Raw genomic sequence first — 20,820 nt, forward strand, 5'->3', positions numbered from 1 at the left:
AAACGCGAGTTCTGTCCAGCCGCCGCTCGCTAGTGGTAGTGTGGTCTCCTTGCCAACACAACTGTCTACTTTATGTTGATATGCATTCTGTCGTCATTGATTTGCCATGCACCGTCGCCACAAGTTATCTCGTCAGACTTGGGGTTTGGGTTAGGTTTTAAAAATTTTGTTGAGTTTTTCTCATTGGGTGTTAATTGTCCATCAAACTTCGGCTTCGATTAATGTTTATCCATTATGTTTAGTTCTTGGATTCGAGCTTTGGAGGAATTTTGAGGTTGAAAGCGTGCTGCCTAGCATTATAAAAGATCGATTTTGGTATTTTGGTGTTTGGAGAGTAGTTTGATTTGGACCTCCTTTCGAGTTGATATAATTGCTATAATTTGGGTTCTAATTATCCATTATTGAACTGTACAAAGGGTTGAATCGTTTTTTTTTAACTTTGGAGAGGTTTGGTTGCTAATTGCTTAGGCATAAATTTCATTATAAGTATTTGAGGTTTCATGGCCATTGGAAGGGTTGTTGGTGTTGTAAAGTGGATCCTAAAAATTTAACTAAAAATCTGAGTTTATGATGTAAGTTTTAGTTGAGGATTTTTTTAGGGATTGTTTTGCCTTTATAGCAATATTTGAGCTTGTAATTAAGGTAAGTACTCTTATTACGTCTCTTGAGTAAGACGACATAAAGAGTATAGTATTGTTTGATTTCTTTCGATAATATTGAGAAACATGATATGTTATATAAATAAAGAAACTTTATAAGTATGATGTTCTTTGCATGTGATCGATATGATTATGTGTGGGACCCTGAGATACATATTGTGATGTATGTTGTGAACATTCTTGATTCTATGATGAATGTCATGATAGGAAAGTATCAGTTTGCCCTCTTAACACCATGATATTACAACTCTGTGAGTTACTATTCACTATATTACAGCTCTGTCACAACTATATTATAGTTCCATGGACCGACGGATTCACCATTATATTACAACTCCGTGGATCAACATGTTTACAACTATATTACAGCTCCATGTTAGGACAGGTTAAACCTTTCACTAGACGACCATCTAAGATTGCTAAATATGTGTGTCCCACCTACATGTTTACATTTATTGGACATAAATGCACAGCCTCGCCCAGATTGTGGGGTTATTTATTGAGTTTTATACTCACCCCTTTCTTTCGTTATGATTTTAGGTAAGGGCGATAAGCTGGCGAATGACATAGGAGTAATTCGTGAGTTGTGCCATTGGGACTTGTTTTCAACACTTCCACTTAGTTCTCATGTTTTTTCTATTATTTAATGTATTCACTAGATCTTGATGTTAGTCAGAAATTTTAAATTTGCTTTTTTTCTATTTCACCTGAATGTTTTCAGGAGCCCTGAGTAACAATTTTTTTATTGTTTTAATCATTTTATAAATAGTTTCGAAGATGTTATATTTATTTTAAATAATTTATGCATTATGGTCGTATTGATATGATTTTAAATTTGTATTCATGAGATGATGACCTTAATAGAGTCCTTAAAAAGTCGGGTCCTTATATAAAAAAACATTCATTTCTACAAATTACTTTTTAATTAGATTACGAGGATAATTTGTAAAACATATTAAAAAGGTAACGTAAACAATATTAATATTAAAATTTATTATAAAAATTTATAGATATTAATGGTCATCTAATTTATAAATAACTCAAACATTTTTTAATTAAGAAAAAAACAACCAAACGAAATTTAAAAGGAAGAAATAATTAAAAATTAATTGAAGATTATTTGATTCATTTGAAAATTTTGGTATAATTAGCTCATTCCAAAATCGATTAGATACAAAATTTTTATTAAAAAAAAATTAAAAATTAAAAAAATTGTTTTTCCAACAAAAAAAATATTTAATTTATTTTATTTAATAAAAAATAAAATTACTTCAATATCATTAGATATTTTATTTTTTTTATTTTTGTTTATTCTATCTTAGAAAGCTAGCAAGTTCTAGATTATGACAATATCACATGAATTAACAAAAAAAAGACTAATGAAATAAAATATCAGATAAATTTAAGGGTCTACAATTATACTCAATGCTGAAGAAACACTATTTTTCTTGAGATCTACAAACTTATGATGTCATTCTTTTACATTTTTGGAACGTATGAGTGGAACATGTACGAAAAAAAATGATAGTCTATACTAGCATAAGCCCTCATGGCTTCTCTTTTGATTTTACTCAAAAAAGTCTCATACTATTGAGAGATAGTTGTCTAGCCTTGTAAATCCACATTCACCTCGTTATCTTGCTAATGTGAAACTTTGATCGCATTGTCTATAATCCTTCTCTCAGAAAGAGGACCATTAAGCCTCCCCTCAAATAATCATCTCTCGAAATTACACTTAGCACACCACATGTTTGAAAGCTCATACAAAAAATAGTCTCCCACCAAAGTTATATTTGAGCATACCTCTTGTCCAAAATCTCAATCACGAATGGATACCACCATGACTATGTCATTTGATTGAATGGATAGATTTGATCCCATAGTAGAAGCAATGAAATCGTTGATTTGATTTCTTGAAAGAATAAAAATTATACAATAAACATAAAGGGGGTTAAGTATCATACCTTGGCCGATACATTACGGGTGAAAAAACCCCTCTTGAATCGATGTCCTTCTCCTCAAAATCTTCTTCTTCGATGAGATATTCCTTGCTATGACTCTCGCAAGGATCTAATTTGTGGAAACCTCTCTTGAAAGATGTGAAGGGAATAGGAAATGAGTTTTTAGATAACATTTCTCTAAGTTTAGGGGAAGTTTTTTTAAAGAATCTCTATAGAATGATTGTAGAGATTATGTTGATCTGTCTCCTATGAAGATTCCCTAGGGTCCTTTATATAGGAGTTTAATAGGTTAAGTCTAATCCTATTAGGATAACCTATTTAGTTATAATTATCTCATTTTAATATCTCATATTAAAATTATAATTATAATTATCTATTTTAATATCTCAATTTAGAAGAATTTAAATATTTTAATCATATTCAAATATAGTAATTCTCCTATTATCTCTTTAATTTGAATCTTATTCAAATAAATTAATTGATCTTCATATTTTATAGTTCTAATTTGAATTTCATTAAAATAAATTTTATAATAAAGTATGTTTTAATTGTATACAATACAATTTATATTTTTCCTCATAAATTTGAACACTTCAAATTTTCTTTCAACATACTTGATTCTTGTTAGTCCGTGATGAGCTAGCAAAGATATCTTATGAACCTACATATTATAAGCTTCAATGATCCAAGATTAATTAATTAAACTTTTTAATTAATTAATTTATCGATCTTATTTCACTAGTTATAGGGCATACCATTAAAGACTCATAATTGAACTCTTATGCACCATATGATAAGTTGCATCCATGGATATAATCATTATAAGTAAACCGATCCTTCACGAGTTGTTCATAAATATAGCAAGCTCAAAAGTTCGTTTTATTCTTGTAATTACCTCTTTTCCTTAAGTACTATTGATTCTCTAATGAACAATTTGTTTATAGTTCAACTATAAACTAAGTTCCTCACGATCCAGTGAGAGGGTAAGGTTATTTGTTTAAATCCCAGAGTCAGCACTTAAAGGAACGATTTATCTACTTATTTTATATTGGAAGAAGTGAATTCCATCTTGTGAAGTTGTGTTCCCAGCTTCCTATTCGATCAAGTTCCCAAAATGGTAGACATATTGAATCGGAACTCGGGTCACTCTCACCTGTGCAAATCAAAGATCGAGTCCTCACAAATAGAAGTTCATAACTCACTTAGGATTAAGATCGAGTTACACATGATCTGAAGGAAATCGGACTCGAGATTTCCACGAGCAGCAGAAATAAGATTATTCCAAATCACAATCATGAATGAACATCACATATTATAGTCGTATACAAAACATGTGGTTATGCAATTAATATAGAAATTACAGCATGAACAACAAATGAACAAAGAGAAAACTCTACGAACATTTGAATATGCGTCTCTACGCTCCTTTGAGCACGATCGCTCTAACAATAGCAACCTCGAATGCTCGATCTACATGACTGCAATACAGCACGAACACTTCACGCTCGTCCTCAACGATCGCCTCGGTCACGAACTCCTCAACAACATGAACGACCTCCACAGAACCTCGACGGTGTCGAGTTGAGTATGATACCACCAAGAAGGCTACCTTCGTATTCTCGGTGTGAGGATCCAAAAGGTGAGCTCTATTCGGACTTGGTATGAGGCAGACGAAGGAGTAAACACCGATCGTGTACATGACTGTGTAAGTGGGAGATAGAAGAGACCTATTGTATAGGTAGATGCCCAATCTTTAGCTAAAGCTATGCGATCGTCTAGCAAAAGCTATGTGATTGTTTAGCAAAAGCTATGCGATCATTTTGCTCATCGTTTAGCTCGGTCTGTCGCCTACAGACACTAAACGATCGTTTACTTTAGGCAAGCGATCGTCTAGCAAAAGCTATGCGATTGTTTGGTAAATATTGTACGATCGTTTAACTCGCCACTGTGCGATCATTTAGCTCGCCCAAGCTATCGTTTAGTAAATATGTATTTACTTGACAACTCCCGTGAAATCCTTTTTGCAAGAGAGAAATCTCAAAAAAAAAAATTATGAAACTTACTAAAATTAGGAAAACCATTTTTCTTTTATCTCACGATTACCATGAAAATCCAATAACTACCCACTCAATTGGTTATTAAAGAAAAAGAATTAATTATCCAATAATTAATATTATTATAAATATAAATGGTTACGAACTTATCATACTATATTTATAACCTATAGTTTTAATATTTTATCTCATGAAACATATAAAGCATAGTTCTTTTTCTATTCCATGGTACTTAATGTAAATCTCATTTACATTAATCCTCCACTAGATGTATCTCATACATTATATCGATTATATCATATATAACCATAATATCTCTTGTCAATTTGAACATTTCAAATCAACACCAAAAATTGATCCTCAACTGAATTCATTGAGCTACCAAGGGGACCTTATGGACCTATAGCTCGAAGCTTCAACGGTACATGAATAACTAACTAAATTCTTTAGTCACGGGATCCACCATCCGTTAACTGTCAAGCACTCCACTAAAGATCGACAGCTAAACTCTCCTTACCACAGGTATATTATGTGTCCATCTTAACCAATCAGCAGTGCGACAACCCTTTACAGATCGCTCGTAAGTACAGCTGAGCCAATAATTGTTATGCCCCTATAGTTACATCTGTCTCCTTAAATACCACTGATCTCTCTAATGAACATAAGTCATAGTCCTACTATGACTGAGTCTTCTCTTCCAAAGAGAAGCTGTGGCCACTATGTTCAAGCCCCGGAATTAGCCCTTAAGGGAGCAATCTCTCTACTTATCCCTGCTTCGGGAAATGAGTAAATTTCATCTTGTGGATTGAGTTCCCAGCTCCTAGATCAGACAGGTCCTCAAAAAGGTAGGCATGTTGAGTTGGCAATCTAGCACTCTCACCCATACTAATCAAAGGACCACCCTCAAAAGCAGGAGTTCCCAAAACACTCAGGATTGAGGTTGTATCACCTATGGTCATTTAGGTGAGATGCAAGTCTCTAGTATCAACGGCGTTATATACAGAGTCTAGTCATCTCGTGGTCCAGGTCTTATACAAACTCTTTATATAGGACATCCTCGCTCATGCGTCTCCACATGAATGGTCAGGATCAACCATCTATAGTAGTTTACAACACTTGCAAACCTCTACAAAGCGGGCCGTATCCGTAGTGTCACGAAGATTAGGTATCCCACCTTAATTCTTATACTACAAACCTATTTAAGTTATCACTTAAGGCATGATTCATTTGTATATCACATATACATGCTTAAGTTCACATACGATAACCAAGCAACTTTGTTTATTAGATATGAGTAAATGCCAGAATTAAATAACATTTATTGTATTCATTAAACAAAGTGTGTCTTTACAAAACAACGAGACTCTAGAAGAATTAGGACACCAATCCCAATATGATCATCTTGTGAAATATTAATTTCATCAACTAAAGAATTTACAAAAAGAGATAAATTATTCCACTGGTCTTATACAAACCTTTTGTATAGGATACTCTCACTCATATGTCCCCACATGGACGATTTGAATCAAATCGTTTGTAATTATTACAGGACGGGTCGTATCTAGAGTGTCACTATGATAAAACACCCAACCTTGTCCATTTACTATACACCTTTTAGGTTATTAGTTGAACATGTTCACTTATATGTCAATTACATATATTCAAAATTACATAATAATTAACCTTGGATTTTTAATGGTTAATGGATAACTTAATAATGCATATTTAATAATTAAATTAATCAATTAATTAATTATGAGGCTTTAGGGCATGAATCTCAACATCAAGTCTCTCCACTTCTTTGTTCGATACTTAAAGGATTTTACCGACTTGGTTAAGATTTGTGATAGATCAAATTGTTATCTAAATATGCATGACAATGATAGAAAGATAATAAGGGTCATGATTGAATGATCTTAATGTTGCACTAGTATGATAACTGCAAAAAGATTTGAATTACTAATGTTAGGGTTGGAACAAACTGAACTTGAAAAAGGAAATCCAGAATTTTGACTTCTAGATCCATGTAATTATTAACAATTAGTCCATTTTTTTATGGGTTAATTTGGAAATTTCCTGAGTTTTAATTCCATTAAATTACTTGTTTTCAATTGCTTTTGCTTAGTTTAGAATATGAACCCAATTGTCGATTTACTTAATAAAGTTAGTGGTTTAGTAGCAATAGTTAAGCTATTTATGAATATTAATATTTGAGGACGGTACTTGACTGGACTGTGATTTTCATTATTTGAGAAATACTTTTGAAAATATTACATTCGGGTTGGATGTGAATGTGATCAAAGTCCCACATCGATTAAATAAGAGAATGACCGTAGATTTATAAGGGAGGACAACTATCTCCAATGATATGAAGTCTTTTGGGTAGTTTCAAAAACAAAACCATGAAGGTTTATATTTAAAGTGAACAATATCATACTATTATAGAGATATGTGAAGGTCGTTTGTCCCTCGAAAATAAACTATATGGGTAGAAACACATACCCTCAAACGACCTTATCGAGTATAAGACTTAACATTTTCACTCGCATCATTATTTTATAATCAAGCTTCAAATAAGTCATGTCTAACTTAAATTGAAATAGACAATACCATATAAATGCACATAGATAATAAAATTGACTCTGTGTAAGCCATTTGTAGTTATTATATGGGTTGGCTTGATAGAAACAGATCATGCATACCATTGAAAAATATAGAAGTTAGTGTAAAAAGTGAGTTAGAAATCACATCAATGTATGGAAAGCTTTGTTCAGTGATTGAATACAAATATATAAGAGGACAGGAAGCAATTAATATGTTTGTGTTCTCATTTTCCCAAAGGAACAATTTGCATAATAAAGTCACCAGAGCCCTTCCACCCTCCTTTGATAATGCCCTTTTTTGAATATGACATTATACTGTCATTACAATATTATACTATTATTCTTCTAATATTATATAAACCATATATATTTTTTATTCAATAATTGTAAGGGAGAATCTATTCTTTCTTTCTTCTTCTAGTGCATCTAATTATTGACATCATTTAAAATTTCTTTTAACACAATCTCTTATAACTTTAAAATTCACCAAAATATATGGGGGTAGAGATTTTAAAATTATAGCTCATCAGTTGACTTTTATGAGACATCTCATCAGCACTTCTAAGCAATCTAATAGCCAAAGAATCACCTTCTTTATAGTTTCATGCATGTTTGTATGTGTTATGTAATGTAATGAGTTTGTCTATATGAGATGTACCTAGTCTAGTATGGTTAAATTCTTAAGTTTATGCTTAAAAAATTCTTAAACTTTGAAAAATATCTAATTAGGTCATTAACTACTAGCTCCTAAGCATTAAAAATATTTAATTGATCATCTCTAAATTTTCAATTTTGTATCTAATAGATTACTAACATATTAAAAAAATTTAAAAATTAATTAGCGATCTAGAGAAGGTGCATCAATTTTGTTACAAAACATTGAATAAGTCATGAACATAACATAATTGAAAATTCGTGGACTTAATATTAAACACAAAATTGATTTTTTCTAATTAAAGATTTATTAGACACTTTTTAATATTTATGAACTAAATAGATACAAACTTAAAAGTTTAGGGACCTATTACACACATTATAAAATTCAATAACCAAATAAACATATATCTAAAAATTTATGAACTAAACTTGTAACTTAACGTACAACCTTAATTTTCGGTTAAATTTTTTACTATACTAAAATCTTATGGTTGAATTGAACAAATAGATGACGATCTGAATACAATTTATTGGTTTAAAGCAACGATTATAATTTCAAGCGTCGGTGATTTTGATCGCGAATCCACACTAATTGGTTCATTATAAATTAAAATAATAATAAAAAAAAAAAGAGACAGAAATTAAAATAGAAATATTGAAGACAAATTTTTTAATATTTGAATTTAATTGGTAGGATTTGGCTTGGTTTGTGTTTGCCGACACTCTGCCAATAAACCAAGACAGCGAAAAAATTAGGTCAAAAAAGAAGGTTCCCCACTTTAATCACATTTATGTTCTAAAAGTAGAAAAGATGTCGAATATCTCTTAAAATTGTGTATATATTTGATGACTTACTTTAAACAACTTTGTTGTCTTTTTCTTTTTTAATATTTACAAAATAAGTTTGTTTTACATCAATATATTTATTATATTTACTTTAAATTACTTTGTCGGGCATTTTTTTCATTTTTAGTGCAACAAAAATGAAGTAGGAACGTTTTAGTAAATAAGTTTGTTTTATTAATGTAACTATTCTAAAAACGTTTTTGAAACTTTAGTACGTTTTTAAGAGCTAAAGAACTGTACTTTTTTAACATTTTAGCTAAAACTCCTTTTCTTTTGAAGGAGAATAGCAAGGTTAAAAATCTATCTCGACTAAATTAAACGATAAAGTTAATTAGAGAAAATATTCCACCAACAATGAGATTGAATCTCGTCCACTGTCTAATGAATTAAATCACCTGCCATTGAATTTTGAAATCGTCAAATATGACAAAATTGAAATTTCAGATTACTTGAAATAAAAGTACTAGATGATTCTCTTATCTTACCCTTTTTTGGAGAATGACAAAAGAATGTCATCAACGATTATTCTTTTCTTTCACTTTTTTTTTTAATTATATTTTTACATTTTTTCCCTCTTCAATTTGGGTAATTTTATTTGTTAGTTTTGGGTATTAATGGTTATGCATTCAATATTTGTCTTTTTTAGTTTAACAAAATGTGTAGAAATTGAAACTTTAATTTCCTTTTTTGTGTGTGTGTTTTTTTTTTTTTTTTTTTTTTGGTGTCGAAATTATAATACAATCAAGCTAATGCTCATATTCACCATTAAATACTCGTTTTATTTCTTATGTTTTATGTGTTTTTAAATTATTCTTTTTGTTTAAAAGTTTCCATTTGATTTCTTGTGTTTCCATATATTTCTTTGGTGAAGGTAAAATCAAAATTGGTTGGCTGCAAGTTTATATACTATAATACTAAGTGACTCAGGCAAAAATATTTAGATGAGAAATATTAGGTCAATAAAAAATCTTTTAAAATTTCTTACCTCTGTTTGGTAGTAAATTTGAATAACAAAATTTGAAAACAAGTAATTCAATAAAAACTGAGTTACATTTCATGTTTCTAGATATATGTTTAGTGGTCGAGATTTAGAATTCAGATTCTAATTTATAATTCATAAAATTAATTGTAGTTACCTACTAAATATTAGTTGACAATAAACTACTATTAGTCTAATTGCATGTTTTGATGCCATTTATTCTAGTGTTTAGTAACCATTCCATTTTTTGTTTTTAGTTTTTGAAAATTAAACCTAGAAACATTCTTTTCCACTTCTAAATTTCTTACTTTGTTATCTATTTTTTATCCATGTTTAAAGAAATGATTTCTAAAAACTCTTTTTTTAAAAAAAAAAAAATTAACTAAGAATTCAACTCTTGTACTTAAGATTAGATGCGGACCATGGATAGAAATTGAAAAAAAAATGAACTTAATTTTCAAAAATAAAAAACGAAGTGGTTACTAAACGAGACCTTAACAATAATTTCTAACCAACAGGTGATGTTTGTATTTAAAGAAAAACTACCAACCCAAAAAGTTAAGCTATAGCTGTCTTTGAAGTAGAAAGAAAAGAACTTGAGGGATTTGTTTTTATCTTGTTGATTAAAATTGGAAGTTGGATTTTTCATGTTTTAAGCTTAAGCCAAAATGCATTTCAAATATTCCTTAAAAAAAAGTATCTAAATAAAGAGACATTTCACCACCTCCCATTTTTGGGTTTCAAACATCTTTGATTTTTCAAAGGGGATCTTTTCCTTTTCTCTTTTTTTTATAAACATCTTCTAGTTCTAAATTATATTTTAATTTTTTTTAAAAAAAATCTAATAAAATTTTATTATTATTATATAATTTTATAATTTAATTACACTATAGTTTTTTGTTTTAATAAATTTGAGAAAAATAAGATGCCCTAAATTATATGATAATGGGGAAATATATAAGCATGGTTGGTGAGCTAAGTATCTGGTCCTTTTTTTTTTTTTTTTTTTGAGAGAGAAACTCTATCAACTGAGGGATGATGGACCACCTACTTCATTTTGTGGATTTTTTGGACTTTTCATTTTTTTTTCATAAATATTGTGTTGGAATTTCTTTTAAATTTATTTTATGGGAATTGTGAATAATAGCTAAAGAAATTATTTTTCTTTCTATTTATATCCTTATATGTGTATTTATCGACAAATTTAACCAGTCAAAAAAAATTATTTATTTCTTAATATATATACATTAAAGTTATTGTCTATGTTCTTTTAAATATAAAAGAGATGGGGAAATCATAGTCTCATTGACATATAAATGTGTTAGTAATCCAGAGATATATGATTGTTTGTTGTCTATGTAAATATACTATATTATGGTTTACTTAATATGTAGCTAGTCTATCACTCCATATCTTAGTAACATAAAAACATGGAATATTTTTCATTTTATTTACTATGAACGACTATAATTACAAGCTATAAACTACATCTAAAAGGACAATAAATAATACCACAAAATATAAGATTAAAGTTTCAAATGATAACTACATAATACCCCAAAACTCATGAGTTTGTGCTTCCAAAATCCAAAATCCACCAGATTTAAAACAACCATAAAAAACAATAAAAGAGAAAAGGAAAGGAAAACGATTCAGGAATCATCTCCGACTTCATGTAGATCATTCGTCAAGCTATCGAATCATGTCTTTGAGCTTGTGATCGACCGATCGAATAGACGAATTGAAGGCCAATTGAAACTCATTAAATCTTCAAAATATGATGGTCTAATTTTTTTTTTTTTAAATAATAATAATAACAACTACTAAGAGCTTGGAAAGTACTATCATAGAAGGGCTATCAAAATAGGAAGCATTGATGCATAATTTGACAAATCATGTGGGAATTATATAGACACCCAAAAAAATAATTTTGCTTCTCAATCATTGCCTTTGCTAATATATATTTAATAGTGAATGGCAAGACATGTTCAGTTCAATGTCTTTTTTAGGGGACAAACTTGACAAACTTTCAATATTCTCTGTGAGAAAGTTTTTTTTTTTCTTTAAAAAAAAAACTAAAGGGAAAGAAAGGATGTTGCCCTCTAAATTAGGGGTACAATGTGTTTGATAGTGTTAGTATTTTCTTCCCTTTACTTTCATTGAAAATATGGTTAAGTTTTATTCTACCGTCACTAAGTTATTTAAATGTTAGGATTTTAAATTTGGGAGCATTTGAGTCAGCCGTCAGTATCCAATTATATCTTGACCACGAATTCGTATCAATGCAGCTTTTCTACCTACTTTCTCTTCAGGATGAGATGATTGAGAATGACGAAAGCAACACTTTCTTGAGTCGGAATTGATAAGAGAAAGTCATAAAAAAATGATATTAATCTACTATCTAAATTTTTAGTATGTGTTACTCATGTATAATGCAGATGGGAATACATGTAATTACATTTTTTTTTTATGACATGTAATTACATGATAATAGTTTTGTATTAAAGTTGGTTAAGACAAGTACTGAGTGGTGAAACTTAAGTGATAAAATAATAGTAAAGATCATATCCGTCAATTTTGTAAAGCTCCAACATTAAGCTTTGATCTTCTAAAATTTCTTAGACCATTAGTTATTTATTTTTAAATTTACAAGTTAAGAGATTGCCATTTTAAAGTTGAAAGTTGTAATTTAACAAAAAAAAAAAAAAATTAAACATTTTTAAAAAGTTTTTAAAAATTACTTAATTTTTAAAAAAAAAAAACTAGGAAAAATGTAAAAGTCACTCTTAGTTTTTCTTCGTATACTTTCATTTTTATTAAATGACCCTTCTAAACTTACAAACTTTAACATCGGAAGAACCAAAATGTTGAATGTCATTATTTTGCCGTGGTAATCTCATTGGCTTGAAAGAAATTTTCGGTGCGACCATGGTGCTAAATCGCGTAGGTTGGTTGTTCCCTGAGATTAACGTAATTCCCTAATTCAAGCATGTAGTTGTTGGAATTAGAAATGGGATCGTTGAAAAAGAATGCTCAAAGGAGAAAATAGCAGAGAAAAGGAAGATAATTTTTCTTGTGTCTTCAACTTGAAAAGCACTTATGTATATATAGGTGAAGAACATAACTGATTGGAAACGTTTTAATCAATTAATAAAACGGTAACATTTTAAAGGAAAAGGTAGTAAAAAATTAAATTCTTATTCTCACAAGCACAATTACATTCAAACCCATTTGTCCGAATAGAGAGCAACAACACCTAGGCATGGGAAAGGCTCTATCTACCACCACGTCCATAATTTGGAGACTTCCTTACACTCCTTTATATTTATAATTACTTTCCATTGTCAAAACTTCTAATGTGAGGTAAGTTACTCCAAATCTCTTTTTACTTTTTCTATTCACTCTGAGTCACTAGTCATTCCCAACAAAAATTAAATGGTGGATTGGACAAATGGCTAAAATAGAATGGTACTCTAAAAAATGGCCAAAACCCAAAACCGATTTCAGTTTGGAATAATGGTCAAACTACTCCATCTGTTTTTTAGAAACTAAAAATGGACAAATATACCCTTGTTGTTCAATCCTTATAATTATGGTTTGTTTTAAATAAATCTAATAAATTAAAAATAAAATATCTAACTATTTTAACAACCCGATCAAAAGTCCTCTAAAATTTCTAAACATAAGACAATATACTAATTTAACAAACTAAAAAAAATGATATTTTTAAAAACAATATATTTATGGAGATTTAATATTCATGATAGCAACCTGCTTAAAACGAACTACACAAATACTTTGTTACAACTAAAATGTTGTGGTTGAGTTTTGCAAATACAAGAAAAATAAAATCAATCACCATACAAATACTTTATGATAACAAATTAAATCTTTTGATGTCAATACTATATTCGATAAAAGGATTTTCTATTGGATAACTTAGTCAGACATTGAAAATCTCAAATATTTGAATAATAAAAGGTAAAAAAAAAAATAGTACAAAGAAGACTTTATATGAAAAAAAAATATATGTAAATATCTAATATTTGCACATTTAAAAATCACTTAAAATCTTAAAAAAAAAATTAAACAAACAAAAAACATTTAAGGCATACAAATACTTAATATTTACAACTCATAAAAATCTCAAGGGTTAGAATAACAAAAAAAAAAAAAAAACAAGAGAATAGTGTAAAGAAGAGTTCAATAAATTTGAAAGAAAAGACATGCAAATACCTAGTATTTACACCGTTACAACAAAAATCTCCTATCAAAAACACATTTTATTTCTAAAGAGAGAGAAAATGACATCTTTAGGAGAGCTTACAGGTCTTCAAATTTGTCCAACCCTTCCATTTGTCCACAATCAAGCATTTGACAAAAATACTCAACAATCACAATGAACTTTTAACTTTTCCTTATCCCTACAAAACCCAAATTGTGCTCCACGCTCTTGAAAACGACCAGCAAAATAGTATATTGATGAACAAAGGCTAGGGTTACCCACGCCGACTTCCTATTGGATATTGTTCTATATCGCACTAGCTGCTAAATTTGTTTCCTTTTGATAGATAAAATAAAATATTTACAAAATATAGCAAAATTTTAAAACTATGAATGATAGACGCTGATAAATACTGATAAACTTCTATCCGTGTCTATTAGTGATATTGATAGACACTGATAGAAATCAACGTTTATTATTAATAGTTCTAAAATTTTGTTATATTTTGTAAATATTTTTATTTTATTTTATTTTTCTATATTTAAAAATACCCTTGAAATTAGCCATTAATATCTCCAACTAAATTTCTCAAAAAAATCAACTAAGAATTTGATCTTTTATATTTAAAACGTTTAAATCCCATGTTTAATCCTTCAACTTTCTCACATTTATTTTTATTTTTTTTATTAATTTATTTTATCTTACACTTGGTTTACTTCCCATTAACAATTTAATAAAAAAATTGATATTTTTCTAATTTGTTTTTCTAGTTTAACAAATACATATAAGCTCATATCTTCAATTTTAAGAAATATATCAGTCACTTAATATGTACTATCCTATATTTAAAAATAGATGCACGATTTATTATATCTAACTCCAGGTATTTGTCTTCATATATAAATAATTATGACGTACAATCTAAACAAAATAGTTAAATCAAAATTTAAAGGCTAAAATATCGTGTTTAGGGATTAAGATGTAATAAATAGGAAAATGTAAACATTGAAATACAATGTAAATCATATAAAGAATGCGTACTTTAAAGTTTTAGGACAAGCTAGGGATAGAACAACTCAACTTTGAATTTATTGAATAATAATTGAAGACGATTTTTTAATTGAGGGAGTAGTTTGGGAAATACATTCAATTTTTAGATTTTTGTTTTTTTTTTTTTTAAAAAAAAAAAAAAAAAAAAAGCCTTCTAATCTCTTGGTCAAAGATGTAAGCGAATACTTATAATCACATCGAGTAGGAATAAAAAAAAGGAAAAAAATGCATTTTTGGTCCAAAGGTTTGAAGTTGATGTCTATTTAGACCATGAAATTTCAAAACAAATACTTTAGTCTCTGGAACTTGAGAAATAATTGTAAATGATCCGTAAGGCTGCTTCGTTAGTTGACTAACGGTGTCATGATGTGACTGTTAAATGGAGAGTTAGTTAGTTGATTTGTTAAAATTTATTAATTTAATAATTTTTTTTTTAATGACTTGGCATCCTCTCCCCTTCAAGGTAGCTCTGGTTTTTGTTGATGATGCATGATGATGGATTTTCTCCGAAGTTGGAGATATTTGATTGAAATTGTTTTGTTATTGAGTCTATGTTCGGAGAATCTATGGAATAAGTGTCTTCCCACCGTCCAGTACTTGAAAATTTCTTCTAATTAATTATGTTCATATTAGGATAAAAATAATTTTAATTTGGAGAAATTTCCGCTTGGATTGTTTTCTTTCTACTACTTTTATCATTCAAACTTTTGATTTTTAGTTAGCTAAATTAGTTCGATCTGCGAAGCTTCTTTTTGAAACTCCTCCTTCGTGTTTTTATATTGTAATGGAAGAAGCAATCCAGTCCTCATTTTTCTGTGGACACCAATGGTAGTGTGTAGAAACAAGACAGGTGCAACAACAAAGAAAAAAAATTGTTAGAAGAGAGTTATGGAAGACGATGGAGAAGCAGGGAAGAAGAAGCCACATCATTGAAGAAAATAATATACATTAATAAAATTTGACAAATTAGTCAGCTAACTCTCATATAACAGCCACATCAATATACTGTTAGTCTAATAACCATCCAAGTAGTTTCAAGAACCATTTAGAATCATTTCTCAAACTTCATAAATTAAAGTGTTCGTTTTGAAATTCCGAGACATCAACTTTAAACTTCATAGACCAAAAGTACATTTTTCTCAACAAAAATAAAACATTATTGTGATTATTCTTGTCCACATTTTAGCATTTATTTTTCTTCCTATCCTAACTGTAGAGCAATGATAATTTCATAATTTTACATCAAAAGTCTAGTTTCATAGTTTTATTACCAAAAAAAAAATGTTTCATTACCTATTTTTTAAAAAGGAAAACAGACTATTCTTAAAATTAATCAATCAAGAGAATCATTACTTTGTTGGTTGTTAACTCTTAATCTCTAATTGATTAATTAATTAATATTTAATGATAACAAATCTACTTTTATTCACTAAAAATTGAGCATTTTTTTAAGTGTTCATTATATAGAGCTCAGAATAATGAATCCAATGTATTTTGAATCACTCGAATTGGAACTCAAATGAAGAAGATATCACCGAAACAAACTTAACAGAAAAATCTCGAACCGATGATGGAACATATTATTTTTTTCATCAAAGTGGACAAGTTGCAAAATGCCACTTGAAGTAATAGTGGAGTGACATATGATGAGACCTTTTGTTGGATTTTGTAAGAAAATGATTATATATATGTATCTATTATTTTGTATTTGTATCTAAAGGCAAGTTGATTTAAAAAAGAAAAATCTCCAACATTGATTTTTCTTTTCCAAGATCTAAAGGCTCAAATTGAATTTCGTTTTCATGTATTCTCTCTCTTTTTAAACTTTTCATCTTCTCCAAAATTAAAACAACAATTTTTACATTTCTATAATCATCCATAATTCATTAAACCTCCATTGTTGCTCTCCCTAAGCTTCAATTTTTTTTATTTTCATCTAATTCTTAAGAGAAATTTATTGTAATGGCGAGGATTGATTGTTGAGTACTTAAACTTATAAATCCACTCTTTTAGAGTATATGTAAGTATGTATTCTTTAATTTTTTCAAACTTTTGTAAGGGTTGCTTCTGATCCCCAAAAGAGTTGTCATAATGATTTGATTCTCAATTGTGAAAAGAATTAAGGTTTTTCTTGTGCTCAAAAAAGAAACATTGTAGCAGTTCGACTTTTAAGCCATGAAAATAGTGAAGTTCTAGTGAAATACTCAAGAGAAGCTTAGGAAATGGATGTAGGCACTGTCATGTTGAACCGCTATAAAATCATGGTGTCAATTTTCCTACCCTCTCTTAATTTATTTTTCAATTAATTTTTGTTTGAAATTAATTGTAATTTTTAATTCTTGAAATCAATTGCTCATATTTGTTTATTTTGATTGATTGTTCTTAAAATTTCACATCATTTATCAATCTTATAATTAGATTTAAATAGGGTGCTTAGAAGTGTTAGATTTAATTTCTAGATTACTTTGAGTTGAATTTATCTTTATAAAATTTTTGTTTAAATGAATTGCTAGCAAACAGTTTGTTAATTTGTTTAATTTGATCTATTTAAAAAAAAATGTTTTACTTAGTTTTAAATAAACCCTATTTATCCCTCTAAATTGCCAGCTATATCATTTTTATATACTTAAGAATGAGAATTGATAATTTAAAATATTTAAAACTTATAATTTATTTAATAAAAAGTTGACTTAATTGATTCATATATATATTTTTTTATTTTTATATCTACGGAATCTAGTTTTTCTTATTGAAATTTTTGGGTTGGAAAACTAATCACAATTATTTAATAATATTTTAAGACTTTTGCACATTAAGAAAGCATTCAAAATTACTAATATTCGTTTTATAAAAATCAAATCATCTTCTTAAAAGAAAATATGAATAGCATCATAAAATCATCCTACTATAATACTTTTAGTAATTTCTAAATTTTCTTTAATTCTCAAAGTTTGATGAGGCTTTTATTTTTAGTCATACATTATTAACATCCTATCTTTGTGTTTTATTCTAATTACAAAAATAAATAAATACATAATTAAAAATCTTTTTGAAATGAAGGTCAAGTTTTCCATAACTAAAAAGCTAACACAGAACAAATTTAATAAAACTAAAATTATATATTTTTTTTTCATAAACAAAATTCTACTTAATAATCTAAACTTTTTTATTTGAACTGATTTTTAACTTTTTTATTTGAATCGAACAAAATAATAAGAAAAAATATAGATAAAGTAGGGGGGGGAAAGCAAGAAATTCATAATTTAATTAAAAAGTGCTCTTAAAAAACATATGTTAAAAGGAGATATCAAAATATAACTCACGTGCCATTGGAAAAATAAATAAATAAATAAAAACTATAAGCTATTAGTAACAAGAAAAGATAACATTTTCTTTGCAGGCATTTCACCCGAAATCACCTTTTTTTCTTTGTATTATGTATTATTATATTAAATTGGTTTGTACAACGTCTCCAAAGAACAACCTCGTGAATTAATTATTTAAATAATTCATGTTTAATTATTAATTATTCACTCATCATCATATTTATAATTATTTTTGTTGTTATTATTATTATTATTATTATTTTGCAGATATATTTTAGTTTGGTATTTAATTTTTAAATATTGGATTATACCTCTTTAAAGAAAAAAAAAAACTATTTTAATCTAAAGAAAATTTCCGAAATTTATTGGAATATTTAATAAAAACTAAAAAAATATTTGAAGGTCTTACTAATAAATTATATTAGAACAATTTAAAAACTAGAAAAAAATAATTTTTACAATGAAGTTGGTGTCAGATCTCTAGAACTCAACATGAACACCATTGAAAGTTAGAGTGTGGCCATGGCACCACAGAGGTAGACTGATAGTTGACGGTTATTGACAAGGCGCGAACCTAAATCAAATGACTTGGCAGAGATCAAGTCAATGCACGTGAGGACCCACCTGATAGTCGACAGGTTGAGGGTCGAACGACGCATGCCTCGACCGAGGGGAACGATCAGACAAGAAGAAGACTTGGGGGCAGACTGGTGACACAGGGAGCCCTGCTAACCTCTAAACACATGCACACATGTGGTAGGATCGCACGAATGGACAGACATGCGCGAAACAAATAGCGTGCGCGTGCACAAGATGCACAAGACATAGAGGACGTGCGCGAGCGCAGACATGAGGGTGGCATGCCAAGAGGTGCGCATGTGCGGCCAGCACTCACATTGGCGGACAAGCACGCATACTGGCTACAACTAGGCCCCAAGTGAACACGATAGTCCGGACACCTTCCATCGTTGAGTCCACCAAAGGAGATCCACGGGAGACACATGGCATGATCTAAGTTGGTCAACATAGGTGTTGGGGATGATGCCCTAAAGTCTCGTGTCCTGTAGTTTGTAAACAAATTTTGTACGAACGCTTGTGATGTATAATATATGATATTTACTTCACTTCTTGACTTTGTACATTGGATGTTTTATTTGCTTTACCACAAACCAATAAACTAAAATCTCTGGTTGTCATTATGTAACTTAAGCATGTATGTGGTGACATACAAGTGGATCAGTCTTAAGTGATAACCAAAATGGTTTGTAGTATATGGATATAGGAGGGAAACCTTATCTTGGTAACGCTATAGATGCGGCTCGCTTTGTGGAATGGTTACAAGTGTTGTGACTTCCCACAGATGGTCTGATCCTGATCATTCATGTGGGGACATGCGAGCGGGGGCGTCCTATATAAAGAGTTTGTATAAGACCTGACCACAAAATATTAACATCTCGTTATATAACATCATTCATGACAGAGACTTCACTTCACTAGAATGACCATAGGTAACATGACCTTAATCCTGAATGAGTTGGGAACTCCTGCCATTGAGGATGGTCCTTTGATTTGCATGGTACAAGTGGCCAAGTCGCCGACTTAAACTTACCACTTTGGGAATTCGTCTGATTTGGGAGTTAGGAACTCAGCTACACAAGATGGAATTCACTCCTTCCCCAAAGCAGAGGTAAGTAGATAGATTGCTCCCTTAAGGGTTGATCCCTAGGCTTGAACGATATGGCGCCACACACCTTCTCATGGCCCCAGAGGTGTTCACACATAGTAGGACTATGTTGTATTGTTCATTAGAGGAATCAGTGGTATTTAAGGAGAAAGATGTAATTACAAGGGCAAAATGGTAAATTGGCCCAAATGTACTTACGAGCATCTGTGAAGGGTTATCGTACTGATGATTGGTTATATCCGATGGACACAAAAATATATCTATGGTAAGGAGAGTTCGACTTTTGGTCTTTAGTGGAATGTCTGGCAGTTAACGGATGGTGGATCTCGTGACTAAAGAGTTTAGTCAGTTATTCATGTACCGTTGAAACTTTAAGCCCTAGATCCATAAGGTCTCCTTGGTAGCTTAGATTCAAGTTGGGAATAAGTTTTTGGGTCAATTTGAAATTTTCAAATGGACAAGCGGGAGTTCGATTATATATGATATGATTGACTTTATGTATGAGATACAATAATTTGGAGGAAATTTGATATAAATATGATTTATATCTAGTAGAGGAGAAAACATTATGGTTGATATGTGATATCAAACTATAGGTCATGAATATAATATGATTATATTTATTATTTAATTCTGCAATTATGAAATAATTGACCACCATTTTCTCCATAACCATGTGTTAGTGGGGAGTTCCATTCAGTTTTCATAACTGAAGAATAAAATGGAAATTATTTTCATTTTTGTAGATATATCGAAAGAAACATGGTTAATAGCTA

Source organism: Benincasa hispida, chromosome 12 (genome assembly GCF_009727055.1).
Source record: "Benincasa hispida cultivar B227 chromosome 12, ASM972705v1, whole genome shotgun sequence".
Lineage (NCBI taxonomy): Eukaryota > Viridiplantae > Streptophyta > Magnoliopsida > Cucurbitales > Cucurbitaceae > Benincasa > Benincasa hispida.